This window comes from Cervus elaphus, chromosome 29 (genome assembly GCF_910594005.1).
Source record: "Cervus elaphus chromosome 29, mCerEla1.1, whole genome shotgun sequence".
Lineage (NCBI taxonomy): Eukaryota > Metazoa > Chordata > Mammalia > Artiodactyla > Cervidae > Cervus > Cervus elaphus.
The window spans coordinates 52,535,702-52,556,458 of NC_057843.1; the positions used below are offsets into that span (position 1 = coordinate 52,535,702).

Consider the following 20,757-nt stretch of genomic DNA (forward strand, 5'->3'; position numbering starts at 1 on the left):
GGCTTAAAGTGATGGGACCAGATGCCATGATCTTAGATCTCTGAATATTGAGTTTTAAGCCAATTTTTTCACTTTCCTCTTTCAAAACCCTAATCAAGAGGCTCTTTAGTTCCTCTTCATTTTCTGCCATCAGAGTGGTATCATCTGCATATCTGAGGTTGTTGATATTTCTCCTGGCAATCTTGATTCTAGCTCGTGCTTCATCCAGCCTGGGATTTCACATGATGTACTCTGCATATAAGTTAAATAAGCAGGGTGACAATATACAGCCTTGCCATACTCCTTTCCCAATTTGGAACCAATCTGTTGTTCCATGTCCAGTTCTAACTGTTGCTTCTTGTCTTGCATACAGGTTTCTCAGAAGGTAAGATGGTCTGGTATTCCCATCTCTTTAAGAATTTTCCACAGTTTGTTGTGATCAACACAGTGAAAGGCTTTAGCATAGTCAATGAAGCAGAAGTAGATGTTTTTTCTGGAATTTGCTTGCTTTTTCTGTGATCCAGTGGATGTTGGCAATTTGATCTCTGGTTCCTCTGCCTTTTCTAAATCCAGCTTGTACATCTGGAAGTTCTCAGTTCAGGTTAAAGCCTAGCTTGAACGATTTTGAATGTTACCTGGACAGCATGTGAAATAAACACAATTGCATAGTAGCTTGAACATTCTTTGGCATTACCCTTCTTTGGGACTGGAATGAAACCTGACCTTTTCCAGTCCTGTGGCCACTGCTGAGTTTTCCAAATTTGCTTGCATACTGAGTGCAGCACTTTAATGGCATCATCGTTTAGGATTTAAAATAGCTCAACTGGAATGTCATCACTTCCACTGGCTTTCTTCACAGTAATACTACCTAATTTCAGCGTAGGTCTGTCTAGTTAAAGTTATGGTTTTTCCAGTAGTCTTGTATGGATGTGAGAGTTGGACCATAAAGAAAGCTGAGCACTGAAGAATTGATGCTATTGAACTGTGGTTGGAGAAGATTCTTGAGAGAGTCCCTTGGAATGCAAGGTGATCAACCAGTCCATCCTAAAGAAAATTAGTTCTGAATATTCATTGGAAGGACTGATGCTGAAGCTGAAACTCCAATACTTTGGCCTCCTGATGCAAAGAACTGACTCATTGGAAAAGACCCTGATGCTGGGAAAGATTGAAGGCAGGAGGAGAAGGGGATGACAGAGGATGAGATGGTTGAATGGCATCACCAACTTGATGGATGTGAGTTTGAGCAAGCTCTGGGAGTTGGTGATAGACAGGGAGGCCTGGTGTGCTGCAGTTCATGGAGTCACAAAGAGTCAGACACGACTGAACGACTGAACTGAACTGAATTTCAGCATATATTCCCTTTAAGTCAAGACTCTATCCTTTTAACTGCCAAAAGATTGGAAAAGGCAAGCAACTTCATTCCAGCCTCCTAAATTCCTTCTAGGCCTCATTTCTCACACAGGCAGCTCTATCCTGAAATATCAGTGTATGCAGTAATTAAATTTGGGTGCATGTTTTTAACAGCAACCCAGAAATGGTATTTTTTCCCCAATAACACTCAAGTTTTGATCTTCATTGTTTAATATTGAACTTATCTCATATATTTAGAGTTTCAACCTTGATAACTATGTGGCAAGTGATCAATTGTATTTCTTTGGAAGAAGAAAAGAAATTTGCATTCAGTATTCTAAAAACACACACAACTATTTGATCTGTAAGGCAATGTGGACCATTGAATACGTGCACAGTTTAAAAAATTTCATCCTTGGAAGTCTTAGTTGAAAAATGTCAAAGTCAAGCTGCAGTGAGCCTCATCTGAACATGAGAAAGTCCCCAACCTCAATAATAAAACTTTCAGATTTTTTTGATTGAATGCCATTTGAAATTACCCTCATCACGTTACTATGTGCTAGGTAGCAGGCAGAGGGTTGCCTCTCGACATGACCTTATTAGAGATTGCCACTTGTGAGGAAATCTATTCAAAAGCAAAGGCTGTATTAAGCTGGATACCAGGTCAAATGACACTATTTGGGGGGAAAATGGAGAGGTACTTCAGCTTAATGATTTGTGAAAAGTTAAGTAACAACAAATTCCATGAATATGAAATTGGGGAAAGAATGCGCTCATCACTGCTTTTATCCCTCAGCACTTTGTGCAGACGGTAGCCTGAGGAATTAGAAATGGCACCTGCTGGGGCGCCTGTCTCTCTCTGAAATGATGCTTTTTAAGACTGTGATTTTAGAGCACTGAAGATGGAAAGGGGGAATTTCAGTTTGGGGTTCTCAACTTTTTTTTTTAAGTCAGTAACAGGGGATGGCAGGAAGTACAATATGAGTATTCTGACATTTTCTACTCATTTTTGCTTCCAAGAACCTTTGTATATTCATGCAACTGGCTGTAGAAAACTTTGACAGTTTTAGTTGGAAACTGGGGGAATCTCAAGAAAAAAGCAAACTTGGTTTCTGCATTAATAAGTCATGGAAATAGTTCTGGAATCCTCTACTACTTTATATTGGGATTTTGGAAATTTAATTTTTATAAACTTTTTGCTGGAATATGATAGGTGTTAACATGATAGTGAAATATATAATATAATATAAAATATTATATAAATGTAAAAGTATGCATGTTGTACATTTTCACAGAATGGACACACACCTATGTAAGACCTTATGAAAAAGAAATAACAGCCCAGAAACCTCTCTCTTGCCTCCTTCCGGCTCCTCCTCAAGGGTAGCCACTTTCCTGTCTTCTTGGTTCATTTTGTGTGTTTGTGCTTTCTATAAACGGAATTTTACTACAGATCCTCTTTTTAGTTTGGCATCCTACACTCAATATTATAAGATCCACCCAAAATTACCATATTTCATTTTAGGTTATTCATCTGCATTGTTGTATATTTTCCCACTATGATTCTTGATGGATGTGTAGGCTGTTTATGGCTCCCACAAGCCATGCTGCTTTGGACATTCTTGTATGGACTTTTCAAAGGGCACACATACATATTTCTGTTGGGTATATACCCAGGACTAGACTTGCTGGACCACAGGTTATGGATAAGTTCATCCTGGATCAATATTGGCAAACAGATATCTGGAGTCATTGCTACTTCTGCTCCTGCCAACAGTGAATGAGGGTTCTGGTTGCTTCATATCCTCACCACTCTTGGCTCTAGAAAATTTTGAGGTTCTTGAGGGTGAGTTGTTTTCTTATCCATCTCAGCATTCAAGCATTGAACACAGTGATGACATTTGGTTAGGTTACCAGATTCCTTTCAGCCCTAATAATAGCTGGACTTGGAGCAGAGGGATAGCAGAAGCAAAACTGATGTCTATGTTGAGCTAGGAAATGAGATCCTAGGGGCAAGGAGCACCGTGACTGCCCGTTAGGCTTTCTCGCATTGACCTTTAACCAGGACACACCAGCATCAGAGGACCACCTACTGGGACAGGCCTAGTGAAATTTGCTCAGATCAAAGGAGCATACTCTTGCTGCCAGTACACGTACAGAGTTTTATATCACAGTTAATTTAGATTTGTAGCACCAACATAAGTGTACAAAAGGCAATTTTCTTTACTAGTCTTCATTTGCTCTCAGGTCAACATGCACATTGTTATTGGGAAACTATCTGTCCTTTCCAAGGAAACTCAGATGGTTTTAGTTTAAAACCCTGCATCTTTAATATAATTATTCTATTAAATTTGAAAATTTGTCCTTCTACTTCAGCTTCCTTTCTCAGACATGATCTGTCCCCAGGGGGGCATTTTAGGAGTAGCTTCTTGGGCTATTTCGACCCCAATAACTTTCAAGAGAGGTGGTTAGATCTGCCTGGGCTCTGACTCTGGTTCCTACTATCACCTTCAGTTTATGGGCCCATGAGCTCTGTATCTTGAGTTCAAACTCAGGATGTTCCTAATTTATGGTCCCCTGAGCCCCTTATCAGCATTTTGGCAGTTTGGGGTTTCTCGGCTAATGTCCTGAGGCTCTCCAGGGTGTGAGGGACTTTGTGGAGCTCCCCTTCAAGCTGATCTGCTTGAGACTTTCTCTGAGTCATTACTGGATCTGTGCATTAGGCTGCCCCCAGCCGCCTACTCATAATTTTCACAGAGGCGTCAAGTTTTCCTCGAGTCAGCCCTGGGAAGCACAGCTCTAACTCTGCTGCTCTGCGATGCCTGCAACCCTGCCCCGGGTGTCTCTCTCACTCCGCTATCATTTTATTAAAAACATTTCATTCTATATTGGGCTGTAGTTGATTGACAATGTTGTATTAGTTTCAGATGGTACAGCAAAGTGATTCAGTTATACATAATCTATTCTATTTTAAGTTCTTTTTCTGTTTAGGTTGTATATGGACTATCCAGCCGAGTCCCCTGTGCTATGCGGTAGGTGCTTGTTATCTATTTTAAAAACAGCAGTGTTTACACGTCAGTCCCAATCTCCTGATTTATCTTCCTTCCTGGAGCTTTCCATTTTGGTAACTATAAGTTTGTTTTCCAAGTCTGTGAATCTGTTTTGTAAATAAGTTCATTTGTTTTGCTTTTTTAGATTCCATATGTTAAGTGTCTGCCATCTTTGTTTGTGTTTAAGAAGAGTTTGGTAATGGAGTTGGTGGGGAGCTCCTAAGATAAGCACCAACCTCTTGATTCCAGTCTCTCCATCTGGTTTTTTTTCCTGACTGCTGGTTGAACACTTATTTCCTTCTGGGGTGGAGGAAGGTAGATTGTCTCATTGAGCATGCTTTCTTCTTTGCTCTAAGCGTTTTCATGTGAACTCTGTTCAGCCTTCCAAGCTTGGTTATTGATATTTAAAAAACCCATCTTTGGAAATTCTGAGAAGCTACAACTTCTCCTTTTGTCTTGGTAAAGCCCAATTCTTGCACATCTAAAACATGGACCCTTCAGATTTTATCTGCTGTAATTTTGAGAACTATATTGGATCCATAAACCAACTCTTCATTGTGGTGGATATCTGCCCTCCCAGAGTATACTGCCTCTTGACAGCTGCTATTGTTCTCTGAGTAGTGAGAGAAATGCGGGGATGAGGGCATTGGGGGCACAGAGTTTTATATCAACTCACTTCCCCCATCTCGTGCAGGGGACTTCAGTGCACACTGGAGGTGAAGCTGAAGGAAACAAGAGGGTTTGTTTGCCTAGGAGGCCTTTTAACTTTACCGTGTAACAATACCACTTGTCATTTTTCTCAAGAATATAAAAATAACAAGCTGAGTGTTAAGCAAGTTCACTGAGATGTGTGGGCCTCTTTCAAGAAGATAAATTGGAAGTAATGAGACAAGAGAAAAGAACATGACACGTTTACAAAATTTCATGGAAATTCCCATTTTACAAAGAAAAACTATTTTTTTGCCTGTGCTCCCATGGAGGTAACCTGTACAGAATGTTACTGTTCATGCTCCAGGGTAGGAATAAAAAAAAAAAATTAAAATATCCTCTTCACTTTGAAGCAGCCTCCCTGTTATGCCCAGTTAGACTGCCTTAAAAACAAACAAACAAAAAGCCCTTTTTTCATTACACCCAAGATCAAGACAGTTAAGTCAGCCTGAATTATCATGTGTACTTGGATGTTAAAAGAAATTCAGCAACAGACCCATCACAGGCAAGGAAATCGAAACTGTAATCAAAAATCTTCCAGCAAACAAAAGCCCAGGACCAGATGGCTTCACAGCTGAATTCTACCAAAAATTTAGAGAAGAGCTAACACCTACCTTACTCAAACTCTTCCAGAAAATTGCAGAAGGTAAACTTCCAAACTCATTCTATGAGGCCACCATCACCCTAATTCCAAAACCTGACAAAGATGCCACAAAAAAAGAAAACTACAGGCCAATATCACTGATGAACATAGATGCAAAAATCCTTAGCAAAATTCTAGCAAACAGAATCCAACAACATATTAAAAAAATCATACACCACGATCAAGTGGGCTTTATCCCAGGAATGCAAGGATTCTTCAATATCCGCAAATCAATCAATGTAATACACCACATTAACAAATTGAAAGATAAAAACCATATGATTATCTCAATAGATGCAGAGAAAGCCTTTGACAAAATTCAACACTCATTTATGATTAAAACTCTCCAAAAAGCAGGAATAGAAGGAACATACCTCAACATAATAAAAGCTATATATGACAAACCCACAGCAAGCATCACCCTCAATGGTGAAAAATTGAAAGCATTTCCCCTGAAATCAGGAACAAGACAAGGGTGCCCACTCTCACCACTACTGTTCAACATAGTGTTGGAAGTTTTGGCCACAGCAATCAGAGCAGAAAAAGAAGTAAAAGGAATCCAGATAGGAAAAGAAGAAGTGAAACTCTCACTGTTTGCAGATGACATGATCCTCTACATAGAAAACCCTAAAGACTCTACCAGAAAATTACTAGAACTAATCAATGAATATAGTAAAGTTGCAGGATATAAAATTAACACACAGAAATCCCTTGCATTCCTATATACTAACAATGAAAAAACAGAAAGAGAAATTAAGGAAACAATACCATTCACCATTGCAACAAAAAGAATAAAATACTTAGGAGTATATCTACCTAAAGAAACAAAAGACCTATACATAGAAAACTATAAAACACTGATGAAAGAAATCAAAGAGGACACAAACAGATGGAGAAACATACCGTGTTCATGGATTGGAAGAATCAATATTGTCAAAATGGCTATTCTACCCAAAGCAGTCTATAGATTCAATGCAATCCCTATCAAGCTACCAACGGTATTTTTCACAGAACTAGACCAAAGAATTTCACAATTTGTATGGAAATACAAAAAACCTCGAATAGCCAAAGTAATCTTGAGAAAGAAGAATGGAACTGGAGGAATCAACCTGCCTGACTTCAGACTCTACTACAAAGCCACAGTCATCAAGACAGTGTGGTACTGGCACAAAGACAGAAATATAGACCAATGGAACAGAATAGAAAGCCCAGAGATAAATCCACGAACCTATGGACACCTTATCTTTGACAAAGGAGGCAAGGATATACAATGGAAAAAAGACAACCTCTTTAACAAGTGGTGCTGGGAAAACTGGTCAACCACTTGCAAAAGAATGAAACTAGAACACTTTCTAACACCATACACAAAAATAAACTCAAAATGGATTAAAGATCTAAATGTAAGACCAGAAACTATAAAACTCCTAGAGGAGAACATAGGCAAAACACTCTCCGACATAAATCACAGCAAGATCCTCTATGACCCACCTCCCAGAATATTGGAAATAAAAGCAAAACTAAACAAATGGGATCTAATGAAACTTAAAAGCTTTTGCACTACAAAGGAAACTATAAGTAAGGTGAAAAGACAGCCGTCAGATTGGGAGAAAATAATAGCAAATGAAGAAACAGACAAAGGATTAATCTCAAAAATATACAAGCAACTCCTGAAGCTCAATTCCAGAAAAATAAATGACCCAATCAAAAAATGGGCCAGAGAACTAAACAGACATTTCTCCAAAGAAGACATACAGATGGCTAACAAACACATGAAAAGGTGCTCAACATCACTCATTATTAGAGAAATGCAAATCAAAACCACAATGAGGTACCATTACACACCAGTCAGGATGGCTGCTATCCAAAAGTCTACAAGCAATAAATGCTGGAGAGGCTGTGGAGAAAAGGGAACCCTCTTACACTGTTGGTGGGAATGCAAACTAGTACAGCCACTATGGAAAACAGTGTGGAGATTCCTTAAAAAACTGGAAATAGAACTGCCATATGACCCAGCAAGCCCACTCCTGGGCATACACACTGAGGAAACCAGATCTGAAAGAGACACGTGCACCCCAATGTTCATCGCAGCACTGTTTATAATAGCCAGGACATGGAAGCAACCTAGATGCCCATCAGCAGACGAATGGATAAGGAAGCTGTGGTACATATACACCATGGAATATTACTCAGCCGTCAAAAAGAATTCATTTGAACCAGTCCTAATGAGATGGATGAAACTGGAGCCCCTTATACAGAGTGAAGTAAGCCAGAAAGATAAAGAACATTACAGCATACTAACACATATATATGGAATTTAGAAAGATGGTAACGATAACCCTATATGCAAAACAGAAAAAGAGACACAGAAATACAGAACAGACTTTTGAACTCTGTGGGAGAAGGTGAGGGTGGGATGTTTCAAAAGAACAGCATGTATACTATCTATGGTGAAACAGATCACCAGCCCAGGTGGGATGCATGAGACAAGTGCTCGGGCCTGGTACACTGGGAAGACCCAGAGGAATCGGGTGGAGAGGGAGGTGGGAGGGGGGATCGGGATGGGGAATAAGTGTAAATCTATGGCCGATTCATATCAATGTATGACAAAACCCACTGAAATGTTGTGAAGTAATTAGCCTCCAACTAATAAAAAAATTAAAAAAAAAAAAAAAAAGAAATTCAGCTTTGGTAGAGAGCTATAATGAAGGGTTACTAAAAACCACTTTGGCTGGTGGTCACTTTCTCCTGATGTTTTGAAATTTCCATTTCACTATGATCAAAGAATGAAAGTGTGCCTGAGGATATCTGGCCCAAGGGGTGACATTTATAAATTTGGTGTTTCCTTTTCCCTAACAATGAATTAAACCCACTTATTAATATAGCCTTTCTTATATTTTACAAGTGTGAAGACCCTTCTGATTTGGTGTCACAATAATTTTCTATAGATATTTACCCAAAATGCTTTTATCCCTCTCTTTGCCCAAAGCTCTACTATGTTCATATACTCTTGCATTCCTTCATTAATTCTGTGTGTTTTCAGCACATTAAGTGAGCACAGGAGACCGCAGAGATGAATGAAACATGACTCCTGAGGTTAAGGCGATTACTGTCCAATGGGATAGACATCTGTGTCAGGACAAAGTACAGGCTGTGTCATTGATGTCGGGATACCTGAAGTAAAATGAGGCAAAATGTAAGCATGATTTTCCTTATTGGGGAAGAATTATGTTTCTTTAAAAAAAAAAAAAAGGCACAACTTGGACTTAGAAATAGAAGTAGATATCCAAATGGTGAATGACACGGAGAGTGTATTTCTAGCAGGAAGTGAAACAGAAGCTGAACAGTGAAGTCATGGAGCCCCATATCTCCAGAGACCCATGGGTACAGTTAGAGTTCAGTGTCCAGGAGCTGACACCTTGAGGAGAGTGGCAGAGGTGTGTAAGTCTGATGCTGGAGTTGTTGGCCTGCCAAGCTAAGAGGTATTTTAGCCTCTAAGCTGGCCTGGGATGTGAATGAGGATGATTGCATACATGCCTCAGCTGCAGTCTCCAGACGGAGGAGCTTAAACAGTAGAAATTTATTTTGTGCAGTTCCAGAGACTAGAAGTCCAAGATCAAGGTGTTGGCAGGTTTGGTTTCTTCAGAGGCATCTCTCCTTGGCTTGCACATGGCCATCTTCTCTCTGGGTCCACACATGGCCTTTTCTTCTGAGCACATGTCACTGGCATCCCTTTGTGTCCTAATGTCCTCTTTTTATAAGGACACCAGTTGTTTAATTAGGGCCATTACTAGAGATCTCATTTTAACTTAATTACCTCTTTAAAGCTCCTCTCTCCAAATGCAGTCACATTCCAAGGCACTGAGGGTTAATGGCTTCAACATATGAATTTGGAGGGGACACAACCCAGCCCGTAACAGGACACTACTAATTTTTTCAACATTACAGAAACTAAACCTGGACTAAAGTCATGGATGGAAAGAGAGATACATATAAGAAATATGTTGGGTCTATACAGTTCTGAGGCTTCTGTCTTGGGTGAGAAGGAATAAGGGGTGAATTCACTGAGATGAGTAATTCAGAAAATAGGCAAAATTTGGAGGGCACAGACAATGTCTTCATCTTCGACTAGGTTGAATTTTAGACACTAATTTTTTGAGAGAAGTTGTCTAGTATATAATTGGCTAGGTGAAGTTGAAGCCATATCATGCTTTAGACAATACTTACATTTAACAATCTTTTCTTAACAGGGGTTCCCAGGTGGTATTAGTGGGAAAGAATCTACCTGCCAATGAAAGACACATAAGACATGCGGATTCGATCCCTGGGTCAGGAAGATCCCCTAGAGGAGGTCATGGCAACCCACTCCAGTATTCTTGCCTGGAGAACCCCATGGAGAGAGGAGCCTGACAGGCTACAGTCCATGGGGTTGCAAAGAGTCGGACATGACTGAGTGACTAACACTTACTTTTCTTAATAACGTCATTGAACTCCTTCTGGTAAATGGGCATCAACCAATTATGCATAGGAATGAGGGGGTTTATTGGAGGAGAAAAAGCCACAGATCTGTATAATGTTTCAGGAAATGTTTGCTTCCACCAATTTTCGTTGCCCTGCAGAAACTCTTGCAACTACCTTGCCTCAGTTTCTCGTGATATATTGTATCAAACAGACTGAAAGTAAAAATATTTATCTTTCACTCATTGTGGAGAGTACATGTTCCTCTTTTAGTAGAAGTTTCAAGCAAAATGAACGAAACTCACCAACAATGAGGAGTTTCAATAGAAGAGACGTTTTTAAAACTTGACAGGCTAAACCTTTTGAAATAGCAAACATTACCAGAAGGACTGACTGCTTGTTACAGGTGGCTGCCTTTCCAAATGTGACGTTGGTAAACAAAGTTGCATTTGAACTACAGCAGAGAACAGAGGTCAAAAAAAATAACATTTTTCCATGAGATAAAGGTGGGATAGGCAGAAAGTATCAATTTTGTTTAAGGGCAAAAATGTCATTATTTGATGATGTGTAATAATTGTAGGTAAGTGTGTGAACTATTATAGAATAGTTGATATAGAGTCTTTATAAAAATATCTCAACATCTTATTTGTTATATTTCTTAGAGCCAGTTTAGATACTCTCAGATTAGATCGGGGGTTCCCACCCTGGGTGATTTTGCCCACCATGGGGCCTTTGGCAATGTATCGAGACGTTTTGGTTCTTGTTTATCACGACATGGGAGGGAGAAGGGAGCTTTGCCGATGTTTGTTGGTGGCTAGAGTGGATAAAGCCGTGGATGCTGCTAAATATCCTGCAATGCACAAGCAACACCTCAGTAACAAAGAACTATCCAGGCAAAGGTCAATAGCGCAAAAGCTAAGAAATCCTGGCTACATAACAAAATAAGTACCATTTGCCTTAAAAAGTTAAAAAAAAAAAAGTCTTCTGAGTTGACTTTCAAGTTTGGATCAAATTTCTCCCTAAGTAATTACTTGATGGAGTGGTAGTGGTGGTGGTGTGTGTATGTTTGTGTGTTTGTGTGTATTTGCTTGTTGTTTTTACTGTGGTTATTATTGTTTTGAACTGCATTTCATATCTTAAACTTCTGGGTTTAGGTGTTGTTGCTCAGTCATTTCATAGTGTCCGACTCTTTGCGACCCCATGGACTGCAGCATGCCAGGCTTCCCTGTCCTTCACCATCTCCTGGAGCTTACTCAAACTCTTGTCCATCAACTTGTGATGCCATCCAACCATCTCATCTTCTGTCATCTCCTTCTCCTCCTGCCTTCAGTCTTTCCCAGCATCAGGGTCTTTTCTAAGGCGTCAGCTCTTTGCATCAGGTGGCCAAAGTATTGGAGCTTCAACTTCGGTATTAGTCCTTCAGTTTAGATGGAATTGAGCTATATCAGTATTTTATTTCTTCAATCTTATTTTTACAGATGTACATTCAAATAATAAGAGATTTTTATAATCTCAAAACTGTTAATGATTCTCAGAATACAAAATTCAGAGTGCCATTGAATACCCACATACATCATTGAAGTTTGAATGACTATACATTCCAGTGTCTATAAACTCAGTGTCTTTCTCTTTTTGAAGTAAGGAGACATTAAAGTGGTATATTTGTATATTGCATTACTATTTATAAGATATTTTAAAATACATTTTCCCATTCAATGCTTATAAACCCAGCGTCAGTTACTTCTTCTTGTAACCTTTCTAAAAATGAAAAGATGGGCAGATAAGAAAAACATCCCCAGCTCTTCTTGCATATTGACTTTAAAATCAAAGATTCATTAGTTCATTTGAATTCAACAAATATTTACAAGGCTCCTTCAATGTGCCAGGGACTGTGATAAAGTGCTGTGCTAAGTTCTGAAACTAAAGCTAGAGTCTGTTTTGAATCATATGAGAAAAATTTTAACCTCTTAAGAATTAGAATTTGGGTTCTTTGAGAAATTCCAGAATCAGAAAAAAATTCATATATTTTAATAGAATAATGTTATTCACTCTTATGGGGTTGTAAGAGGAGGAAAGTAAGTATGAGGGTGCAACAGATGATTTACTACTTAATATCTTTAGAGTGGAAAAATTCTGAATTTTTGAATGTCATATTTCTGTACCTAAATATGTTTTTTTCCTGATTCTACTGACTGTGGATTATGGATCAGCAAAAGAAAACAGTTGTACTTATAATCATACACCTCTACAGGATTATAAAATATCAGAGTTAGAAGAGTTCTTTGAGTTACCCTACTTAATCTCCTCTAGATCAGAGGGGCCAAGCCACCTCTTAAGTCTGAGCCAATTACTAGGATAGTTTAAAGCACAAAACCTCAGCTACCTTGACTCCTAGATGGGTAGACTTTTGCACCAAACTTCTCACATGCTTTCCTCACAGACCTCCTTGTTTGATGACAAGTAGAGCGACTAACCAGTCTGTCTGACACTCTCATTTTAGCACTGTAAATCTTGTATTGTGGAGAACCCCTCAGCTCCAGCAAACTGGGGCAGTCGGTCACCCTAAATGAACAAGACACAAATACTTGTTAGATGGATAAGTATTGCTGATGATACTATTAAATCATTTGCTAGTTTTCCTGCTGAATATTCACCAAAAACGTGCTTTTGTTTCCATCTTACCAGCATGAGGTCAAATTTTATAGTAAGCCTCTGTTTAGTAGTTTGCTTAAAATCAGTCCTTCCTATCTCCATCATTGCTGGTTAGCTTTACCTGTCTTTTAGTCATTTTCCTAATTAATGATTTCATATTATAATGATACTGCCTTTTATTCATTAGGGGGTCTTTCCTTTAGGTGGTGGTGGTTTAGTCGCTAAGTCATGTCCGACTCTTGCAATCCCATGGACTGTAGCCCACCAGGCTCCTCTGTCCATGGGATTTTCCAGGCAGGAAGACTGGAGTGGTTTGCTGTTTCCTTCTCCAGGGGATCTTCCCAACCCAGGGATGGAACCCGGGTCTCCTGCACTGCAGGCAGATTCTTTACCGACTGAGCTACCAGGGAAGCCTTTAGGTGTTACCTTTTAAAATAATGAAGTATAGTTGACTTACAGTATTATATTAATTTCATATTTATAACATAGCAATTTAATATGTTTATAGATTATACTCCATAGAAAATTTTTATAAAATATTGGCACATTTCCTGTGCTGTACCTTATATTCTTATAATTTATTTATTTTATATCCAATAGTCTGTAAGTCTTAATCTCCTTTACCAATCTTGCCTCTCTCCCAATTCCTCTCCCCTCTGGGTCTATTCGTGCTGTTGCAAATGGCAAATTTTCACCCTTTATAGCTGAGTAATATTCCAGATGTGATATGTATGTGTGCATGTATACACACACACACACATCACATCTTCTTTATCCATTCTTCTGTTGATGAATATTTAGGTTGCTTCTATATCCTGGCTATTATAAATAATGCTTCTATCACCTTCTAGCATTCATTTAGCCTACTCAAATATTTTCTGAATGACCACTGGTTACCTGGAATAGAAGTCTGTCTACAGTCAGAGTTCTATAACATGTGACAAAATAACACAAGGGGTTATGGGCATGTTGAGTAGGAAGTGGTAGGAGATACTGCAATATCTCCCCTATATATGACATATGTTTACTACCTTAGGCAAATGTTACTTGTTTAACATGTCCTAATAACACTAGAAGTAAGGTCCAAGTCTATTCATTAAGCGTAAGACTTTGACCTCTTTGCTAAGAGAACTAAAGTTAATTCCCAAAGTTTGTAAAATCCTACCTTCAGTCTCTAAGTGCTTAAAAAACAGACAGATATTTTCATTAAAATGTGAAAATTTTTCCGTCTTCTTGATTTATGGCAGTAATATTAAACTATTTATCTGAGAATCTTAAGAATTTTTATCTCATAATGAGCTACTGCTTTACATACCAGCGAGTGGCTTAAAAAAAAAAAATCAGGCAATAACAATCATTGGTGGATATTCAGAGAAATTTGAACCCTCCATAGGTTGCTGCTAGGAATGTAAAATGGTGCAGCCACTTTGGAAAATAGTTTGGCAAGTTTAAAAAAAAGTTGAACACATTTATATCACCAGCAATTTTTTTCTCCTGGGTCTCTACCCAAGGAATTGGAAATTCTTGTCTACACAAAGACTTACACATAAAATGTTCATAATAACTAAAAAGTGGAAACAACTCACAAGTCCATTGATTGGGGAATGGATATGCAAAATGTAATATATCTGTACAATGGAATACTATTTGCAGTAATAAGAGTGAAGTCCTGAAACATAAAGTTGAACCTGTCGGTTGAGGCTGAAAAACACCATGCTATATGAGCAGCCGGGCACATGAGATCACATATTGCACAATCTCATTTATATCAAATGTCCAGAAAAGACAAATCTGGAAGGACAAAAAAGTAGATTAGTTGCTGTCTGAGGCTGGACATGTGAATGGAGAGTGACTGCAAGTGTTGTGATAGACATTTCTGCAATTAGACTGTGGTGATGGTTGCACAACTCTGTGAACTTATTAACAATTGTTAACTTGTGTACCACTTAAAAGGTGAATTTTATGGCTTGAAACAAAACAGTATATCTCAATAAACTTATGTCTTAAAAAGAAAGTATATTCACCTGAGTTAACTCTTCTTGAAACAACAGACAAAAAGGACAGCATCATTGGAAAGACCAAGAAAATTTGAGATTGTGGGTGGAGGAATTTTGTGAAGTCCTTGTTTTTCCCGCCCCCCATGGTTGTTATTTTATGGAAAGAATCGAACCTGTGCTAACTGGCAGACATTCTCTGTCAATACGTTTTTGGATGGTATAAATTCCCTTTTCTCAGTCTAGCTCTCTTCAGTTCTCTCACTCTTTCTCATCACTCAGTAACTGTTTGGTGGCATTTAGAGCAAGGGAATGAATTTTCTTTATATACTTTGGAAAAGAGTTTCAGACCCCCGCTAAACAACGAGAGAACAAAAATTGAGGAGAATCCTCAGTACAGTACAGTAATAAAATTCCTAGAATCTTATCCAGAAATAACTGCATCTCTCATCCTCTCCTCCATCCATTGAAACTACCTGCAGTAAGAGAGAGAAGAATCTGGATTCCACAATCAGACTCCAGCAGAAGAGACGTCAGCCATCCCAGCCGACCTGCCACAGGCAAAGCATGGGCAGAGGCAGGAAGCAATGTGTGGTAGACAGTTGAAAAGGGCAAGAAAGAGGACAACTGATTAAATTTGGGGGTGAGATTTCTTAAGATGCCTGTCTGCTTATCACTTTCCCTTGAAGTTCTAAGACAAATCTGGCTTCCGCATGGACTCTCCCCCTCCTCCCCATGCTACCCAGCCCCTCTTGCCCCCTACCCACACCCAGCTCATTTTCCATCGCAATACCTGGAAGTCAGGCCTTTGTATAAGTGAGGGACCAAATCAAAGCCATCAAATGGAATGTGTAGGTTATTTACGGATTGTTGCTGAGCAAATTTAATCATTGGTCTGCTGTAACTCCATCATCATTTCCCTTGATGAGAACATCACTGACTTAAATTTTGCAAAGGAGGAAGAAGTGGCCATAATCCAACTATAACAGTAACAGCCAATTCTGCGATGATGGGAAGAGGCGCTGTGTTAGTGCCAATACATTAACCAACTTTCCAATTGCAGTGGGGAAACCAAGTGCCATTACAATTCCCATGGCACTCCTCCATGAAGGTAACAGAACTGTTTGAATGAGCATTCATTTCCAGCTCTGCCGGGGTATATGTGTGTGTGTGTGTGTGTGTTAGAGAGAGAGAGAGAGCAAGTGAGCACAAATGACTGGTTAAGACTTAAGAGTAGGCATGAGGGCTAGACATTTCTGAACTGTTATTTCACCTCTAGTTGTGTGACCTCAGGCAAGTCAAACAGCTACTATGAAACTTGGACTGTATTTTTAATATGAGAATAACACTACTGCTCAGTTGGGTATATAGGACCACACATTCTTTAACACTCCTCCCAACAAGAGATGAGCCTGTGAATCTAAGTGGGCTCCATGACTGCTTTGAATGATAGAATATGGCATTTGATGAATATGGCAGATGATAGAATGATAGAATGTGCCAGTTTCTGAGCAGAGGCTTTAGAAGATGGTCAGTGTCTACTTCCTGACTTGGTGTGAGTTCTGAGGTGCCATTTAAGAAGTCTGACTGTGCTGAAACTACCAAGCTGGAGAGGCTACCTGTCAGCATCCCAGTGGACTGTCCCCGCAGATCTCATTCCTCCAGCCATCCCAATATACCTGGCATGGGAATGAAGCCACGTTGGATTCTTCAGACGGGCCTGACCACCAACTCAAAACCCTGAGTGACCTCAGTGGACAGCTGTGGAGCAGGAGAATTGCCCAGCCAAGCCTTGGTCAAATTCCTTGGCCACAAACTCAGGAGGTGTATTAAGTTCTTTGCTGCTTTAAGCTGCTAAGTTTGGGGATATTTTCAACAAGTAATCAAAAGACCTATCACAAAGCTGTTGAAAAAAATCACATAGGACAATGGAAGTGTTTATTAGATAGTAGTTTTTAATGCCATTTTATTTATCATGATGATGATAGTAAATAAAAAGGAACATAGTCTATCCTTGTCTTAGAAAAGCAAAACAAAACTGACCTCTTTTAAATGATTTAGAGGGCTAAAATCCTCCCTGGCTGGTGGCTTTCATCTATAAGAATAGATGAGACATAAATGTGCCTGGAACAATCAGAGTCATGGACATCAGGCACTAAATACACATTTTCTCGTGTAATTTTCATAACAACCATATGAGGTGACTGTGATGGGTTTATGTCTTAACAGTGGGCTCAGACAGGTGGAGTAACTTGCCCGAGGTTTCACAGCTAGGAAGTAATGGATCCCAAATCTGAACTCATGGCTGACTGCCTCCAGTACAGAGACAGGGCCTGAATTGAGTAGAACCTTGAAGGACATACAAGTGTAGACAGAAGAAGGAAAGCCTGGAGGCTTCATACAGATAAAGATGTCTACATTGGGAACGATGAGGAGGTGAGTTGTAGCGTTTTCTGTAGAGAAAACGAGTTCCAATCAGCAGAATCTTATTCTCAGAGTGGAAAGCAATCTCTAAGTCCTGACTTTTCATCCAAAAGTCAGCTCTGATGAAGAAGGGTGTGGTAATGGGCCTGGAAAGGGAAGCTGGGTGCTAGAAATCAGGGTGAGAATGATTGAAAGTGCCAATGTTGCTTCAGGACTTGCCGTTTCTGCTCAAGTCTGACTTTCATCTCCTCTCTTGGCTTTCGGCAGAGCAAATGCTGGCAGAGAACAAAGACCGCTTCCTTTAGTGCCTGAGGGACCCAGCCAATATCAAAGTTGATGAAGAAACAGATTGGACTTGTCAGGGTGTCTTCTGAATTTCTTGCTAGATCATTGTAGTCCATGACCTAAAATAACCCCCACATTGAAACTTGTGGCCTGTCCTTGACTTCAGTCCTCTGTGAGCAGCAAGGTTCCCTGTAGCCTCTTGCAGTTCTGAATTGGGCGCAGGGGGTGGGGGGTTCAGAGCTGACAGGAACAGAACTGCAGTTTTGGTAGTATACCCTGGTTTACTTCTCAGACCACAGAGCCTCATGCTGCACTGGACTTCTCAGATGACTCACCTCATCCCCAGCGCTCTGACTTCCCATCTTTCCCAAGTACCTTGACCTTACAAATAGCATCATGTTGATTTCATCAGACTTTCTTCTCTACCCTCATGGTCACAAACATGTACAAATCAGAAAGTCTCCAACTTCGGAGCAATAGCTGGTTATAGCAACTAAAATAAAAGCACAGACCATCCTGAGCAACTGTGTTAACAAAGTCAAAAGCAAAGAAGTCAAGCTGGATTAAATAAGTACTCAGAATTAAAGCAACTTTCTTTTCTCTGGAGTTTCTCCTAGAGTATCACCTAGAATGAAGGATATGGCCTTTGTAATGCCCTTTCATCTTAAATTTGTAGAAAAAAATAAATCTACAACAAAAAGAATTATTGTTAATTCAAAGTAGTAGATGTCACAAAGTATAAATTAGATCTGGAAATAGAGCCAATTTAAAAGGATAATCTGCAACAGCTCTTGAAAGTAAGTCACTCCTTACTTCATCTGTAGCGTAGCAGAGGAGCTCGTTTGAGAAGAGTGAAGACGGTGGTAGAAGATCTGGGCTTTGCTTTCTCTTGTGAAGTTCTGCTGAATTTTGCATTCCAGGTTTTATAATATCTCATCAAGGATCTGCAATCTATTTTTCTATGTAGAGGGAAAGCCTTCCATTTCTGGTCTCTTCTGAGAACACTCATTGCGAGAGCAAAATTCAGCCTCTTTGTTCAGTTCTTCCATTTTCGTGATTTTTACCCCAGAAATTCAGCACACTATCCTGAGTTAGATGATGAAAATATATAGGTACTACTAAGTTCACTTCTCATTTCCTGGGTCACTTGTTTTCTTGTTTGCCAGTAATGTTTCTTGGTGTAGTAGAAAGGAGAAGTGAGAATATTGTGAGACACACTACAGCAATCTAGAACCTTCCGTTTCTTTCCATGTATGGAATAAATAATGTCTCTTTTTGTAGTTGTGGCTAATGATTTTTTGTAAAGATTTAATTAATTAATTAGTTTGTTCTTAGCTGTGCAGGGCCGTCTCCTTTGCTACATGTGGGCTTTCTCTAGTTGTGGCCAATAGAGGCTCCTCTCTAGCTGTGGCATGCATGCTTCCCATTGCAGTGACTTCTCTTGTTGTGGAGTGTGGGCTCTAGGGTGCATGGGCTTCAGTAGCTGCAGCCCAAGGGCTTCAGTAGTTGTGGATCACGGGCTCACCTGCTCCAAGGCATGTGGGATTTTCCCTGACTAGGGATCAAACTTGTGTCCCCAGCATTGGCAGCTTGTTTCTTAACCACTGGACCAGCAGGGAAGCCCCACTAATGAGGTTTTTGTTGCAGTCATGGATGACATAGCTAAAAGTTTGAGGAGAAACAGCCTGTGATCCATATTTACCCATTTATCCTTATATGAAAACGTCAGGTCCTATAATTTTAAAAATTCCCCTCCAAATCATCAAACATCATTATTACCTAATTCAATAAATTCTAGCTATTTAGTGAGCTTTTCATTTTGGTGACTTTAGTTTCCACATCAACCCTAGAAAGCAGCTGCTGTTATCATCCTATAATTTTGCAGATAAAACACCTAGGGAAAATATGGCTCATTAAGCTTCCCAAGGTTAATCAGCTAATGCAAGGTGGGGCCAGGATTTGATCCTATGCATTCTGGAATGTGTGCATGAGACCTTAAGCACTGTGTTGTTTTCTTTCAAAAATTCAGAAGGATGAAAGAATCAGCTGTGTTCCATCAAGTACTGCCATTGCCAAGTGTGCATCTTTGTATCAGAACCCAGTTTTATCCAAATTTGGCCCATGCACTACCTATTTTTCACCTTAAGTGCTCAGAAGTTGCATGAGTGGTAGATTTACACATGTGATGGCAGCATTATTCTAGAGACTTTCAATACCTGTGTCATGGTGGAGGGAGACATACTTCTAGGTCTTTGTAGGCCTGTGCTGATAACAGGCGGTGTGTTCTGTTCTTAAAAAAAAAAAAATGCTATACACAACTGTCACCCTCTGTATGAAAATAATCATTATTTATTTGGACTTTCAAGGCTTTCTCTCTCTAGTTGCTTTGGAGAATAAGCATCTCATCGTCCTTAGTGCATTACTTTTCACATTCTGTTTTCCCAGGTGCAACACAGATGCCTCATTCTGCTGGATTCCTGCATATGGGTCAGGAATGAGTTATTCTTTGGTGAGTAAATGAAAGAAGAAAGATAGAACCGACAGCAGTGAGCAGAGAGAACCTGTGTCTGTTGGCCCCAATGGCCTTCTTAGGATATCATTTCAGAACTTTGGCTAGAGCAGTGGAAAAAATAAACGAAAACATGAGTGAGAGTTTGAGTCATTCTTCTAAATAAATAATTGTTCCCATTCCTTCTCCCAACCAATATGTCAGCATAAAGTCTCCCTTGACCCAGGAACAAAGAATTATATTAGTGATCAATAAATGCATCACACTCAGAAGAAAAATAAATGACATAATGTACCAGAGAGAACAAAAGTCATCTGAGAATTGGGGCGGGAGGGTGGTCAAGGGACTGACTGATTACATATGGCTGACATCTCATTCCATGGCTGATTCACACTCTCTGCTGGTGTCAGTGCTAGGAGACTTTTATTAGTTAACATATTTCAGAGCTCAGTGTAGCAATAAGCCAAGGTGTTGTTCCATGGTGCAGGTCCTGAATGAATTCTGTAATGACTCGTTAATATTATTTAATGAAGAGTGAAATCAAAGAAAAATATGCAGTGCTCTTCCTTTTTTTTTTTTTTTAAATAGGTCGAGAAAGGAAAAGCTGAACCATGCACTTTAGTGGCTCTAGACCTTGGAGGGGGGGCAGTGAGGGGGGGAGCTGTTGATTCTGAATCATAAAGCAAAACTTCCAGGTGGCTATGTTTT

The 20,757-nt window shown here is 39.6% G+C and overlaps 1 long non-coding RNA gene across 2 annotated transcripts in view; it reads left to right on the forward strand.

Annotated features, from left to right (window-relative positions):
- Positions 1-20,757, forward strand: part of LOC122686122 — a 511,195-nt gene that overhangs the window by 481,547 nt on the left and 8,891 nt on the right. For both annotated transcript variants that reach the window (XR_006338626.1, XR_006338627.1), the window contains exon 4: positions 19,986-20,049. This is a non-coding gene — a long non-coding RNA (uncharacterized LOC122686122). The remainder of the gene's footprint in view (positions 1-19,985; positions 20,050-20,757) is intronic.